Genomic DNA, 3,811 nt, shown 5'->3' on the forward strand with positions numbered 1-3,811 from the left:
GACTCTATGCGACCCCATAGACAGCAGCCCACCAGGCTCCACCATCCCTGGGATTCTCTAGGCAAGAACACTGGAGTGGGTTGCCATTTCCTTCTCCAGTGCATAAAAGTGAGAAGTGAAAGTGAAGTCGCTCAGTCGTGTCCGACTCCTAGTGACCCCATGGACTGAAGCCCACCAGGCTCCTCCGTCCATGGGATTTGCCAGGCAAGAGTACTAGAGTGGGTTGCCATTGCAGGTCCCTACCATTTCTGTCCTTTATTGAGCCCATCTTTGCATGAAATGTTCCCTTGGTATCTCTAATTTTCTTGACGAGATCTCTAGTCTTTCCCATTCTATTGTTTTCTTCTATTTCTTTGCATTGATTGCTGAGGAAGGCTTTCTTATCTCTCCTTTCTATTCTTTGGAACTATGCATTCAAATGGGTATATCGTTCCTTTTCTCCTTTGCTTTTCACTTCCCTTCTTTTCACAGCTATTTGTAAGGCCTCCTCAGACAACCATTTTGCTTTTTTGCATTTCTTTTTCTTGGGGATGGTCTTGATTCCTGTCTCCCGTACAATGTCACGAACCTCCATCCATAGTTCATCAGGCACTCTATCAGATCTAGTCCCTTAAATCTATTTCTCACTTCCACTGTATAATCATAAGGTATTTGATTTAGGTCATACCTGAATGGTCTAGTGGTTTTCTCCACTTTCTTCAATTTCAGTCTGAATTTGGCAATAAGGAGTTCATGATCTGAGCCACAGTCAGGTCCCGGTCTTGTTTTTGCTGACTGCATAGAGCTTCTCCATCTTTGGCTGCAAAGAATATAATCAATCTGATTTTGGTGTTGACCATCATTTATTATAATTACCATTTTATAACATCTTTTGAAGTGACTCAAGGCTCTCAAATTATATTAATTTACACTGGCAACTTGGGGTCTCAAGAACATTGATTCCCCTCTCTTGCTTTTCCCACTAGCCAACACACAAAACTGAAATGCACATTAAATTCACACAGTTGTGAACTACCAGCCTTGACATTATATTAAAACCAAGATAGATATAGAAGCAAGTTGTGCCAATATTTCAATGGATTGCAACAATTTTCTGTTTGTTTTTTAACTCAAAAGAAATACTTTAAATAAACCCAACACTGTGTTTCCCCTCAACCTTCCACCTTCACACACATTTTTAAAGGCAGTTTCCAAAAAAGAGCACTGGGATAGATAGTCACACAGACAAATTCTATATCACAACAAGACATACAATTCAGTTAGAGTTTATTTTCTTTTTTAAACAACAGATAACTGTGGTGGTTGAGCACTTACTGATTTGGTAGGGTGGAATTAAAGAAATCTCAATTAAAACTGGAGTGAGGATAGGCCTGTAGGGGGAGCTCTCATGCCTCACGGAGATAGTCAATTACTTGGAAAAGGAGATGTACACCTACATCTGTAACAGAAAGGTGATGCCTAATTTACTATCCAGGCTTCCCTACTACCCTATTTCCTTTCCCAGATGGCTCAGCGGTTAAAAAAAAAAACAAAAAACCTGCCTGCCAATGCAGGAGACACAGGTTCAATCCCTGGGTCAGGAAGATCCCCTGGAGAAAGAAACTGGCAACCCACTCCAGTATTCCTGCCTGGGAAATCCCATTGGCAGAGAAGCCAAGTGGGCTTCAGTATATGGGGTTGAAAAGAATCCAACTCAACTTAAGAGTCTAAACAACAATAACTTTACTATCCAGCAGGAAGAAGAAAATCCTCCCTCCCACCTCCCACACACATACATACACTCTGATCAGAGACGGTAGCAATCCAACCAATGAACTGGTTGATTCTTCTATGGGGAGACCCTCCATACTTTGGACTCACAGCTTCCTTCAATGGATTCTTTGGTTATTACAGCCCTGCCCTGTTCCCTCCTCTTCCCTATAATAGCAAGTTCCCCTGCCTTGTCTCTGGATTTGCCTATAGTCTTCCATAGTTCATGTACCCTAAGTTGCAATTCCTCCAGCTATTCTTAAATAAGCTTTCTTTTACTGGTAAAATATCTGGCTGTTATATTACAGAAACTGACAGTATGGACAATAATGATATTAAAGCAAAGACGAGAAACACTGACAATATTTGAGTATTTGCCAGTCATCTTGCTAGTGCTCTGCAGATATTAGCATATAGCCTCCCAGCATTATGATACAGATAAATAAGAAAACTGGTGCTCAGCATAATTGTTTATCCTTTACTCTGCTTTCAGTTATCAAGAACTTCAAAAGAAAATATTAAAAATGTACAAATAAAACTCCATAACACCCTTTCTAGGAAATCACCCCACTGAGAAAAAAACTTGGACAAATACCTTTTTTTAATTAAAAGATACTCATCACAGCACTACTTTTCATGGTTTAAAAAAAGAAACATCTTCCATGTCCAAAAATATAAGAATGGTTAAATGATTAAATACCTGAATACCACACAAATGTATGAAATGGTGCTTTTAACAAATGTTTAATGATATAAGAAAATGTTCATGAATATTTACTCTTCTCTTCTTCACAACTTTCTGTGTTTTCTAAATTCTCTACTATTTTACAAGGAGACAAACATTACCTTAAAAATAATAACAGTTAGCACAAGGACAAAATGCTAACAAGTGCCAGAACCAGAACACCCAGAACTATCTAATTCTAGAGCCCTCTGGCCCATTACCCAACACTGATCCCATCTAAAGTGTTAGTCACTCAGTCATGTCTGACTCTTTGCAGACCCATGGACTGTAACCTGCCAGGTTCCTCTGTCCATGGAATCCTCCAGGCAAAAGTACTGGAGTCGGTTGCCATTTCCTTCAGGGGATCTTCCCAACCCAGGAATTGAACCTTGGTCTCCTGCACTGCAGGCAGATTCTTTACCATATGAGCCACCAGAGAAGCAAAACACACTACCACGAACAGTTCCTTAATAAAAACCCTTCATTTAATTTCAAATAGTTCACACATTTTATATTCACTCCACACACATTTATAGAATACCTATTGTGTACAAAGAATTAATATTTATCTCTGAAACATACACATTAAGACCATTTTGCAAATAAGGTTTTAAGTCTATTAGCCCTTCAACTTCCACCTTTTCCAATCCCTTCTCATATCTGCAAGTGCCATGGCAATAATGCATCTGATAGCAAATTGCATTTGTTGCCTGCGAGATCATGACCATAGCTGTGGAAAACATTTTAAAATTTTATTAAAAAATTTTATCTGGTCATAGCCTTGTTTGCTTTGGACTTAATTTATTTCAAGTTCAGAGCATCTAGAGCTTGAATAATCAGCTAATGACATTCATGACATTGTACAGGAGACAGGGATCAAGACCATCCCCATGGAAAAGAAATGCAAAAAAGCAAAATGGCTGTCTGGGGAGGCCTTACAAATAGCTGTGAAAAGAAGAGAAGTGAAAAGCAAAGGAGAAAAGGAAAGATATAAACATCTGAATGCAGAGTTCCAAAGAATAGCAAGAAGAGATAAGAAAGCCTTCTTCAGCGATCAATGCAAAGAAATAGAGGAAAACAACAGAATGGGAAAGACTAGAGATCTCTTCAAGAAAATCAGAGATACCAAAGGAACATTTCATGCAAAGATGGGCTCGATAAAGATGGTATGGACCTAACAGAAGCAGAAGATATTAAGAAGAGGTGGCAAGAATACACAAAATTGTACAAAAAAGATCTTCACGACCCAGATAATCATGATGGTGTGATCACTGACCTAGAGCCAGACATCCTGGAATGTGAAGTCAAGTGGGCCTTAGAAAGCATCACTACGAACAA

The 3,811-nt window shown here is 39.1% G+C and overlaps 1 protein-coding gene and 1 long non-coding RNA gene across 2 annotated transcripts in view; both read right to left on the minus strand.

Annotated features, from left to right (window-relative positions):
* Nucleotides 1-3,811, minus strand: part of GPR176 (G protein-coupled receptor 176) — a 126,979-nt gene that overhangs the window by 87,880 nt on the left and 35,288 nt on the right. The window lies entirely within an intron of this gene.
* Nucleotides 769-3,811, minus strand: part of LOC104994394 — a 13,170-nt gene continuing 10,127 nt past the window's right edge. The window contains exons 2-3 of the long non-coding RNA XR_825942.1: nt 1,315-1,438; nt 769-799 (exon numbers count right to left, since the gene is read on the minus strand). This is a non-coding gene — a long non-coding RNA (uncharacterized LOC104994394). The remainder of the gene's footprint in view (nt 800-1,314; nt 1,439-3,811) is intronic.

This window comes from Bison bison, unplaced genomic scaffold (genome assembly GCF_000754665.1).
Source record: "Bison bison bison isolate TAMUID 2011002044 unplaced genomic scaffold, Bison_UMD1.0 scf7180017864259, whole genome shotgun sequence".
NCBI lineage: Eukaryota > Metazoa > Chordata > Mammalia > Artiodactyla > Bovidae > Bison > Bison bison.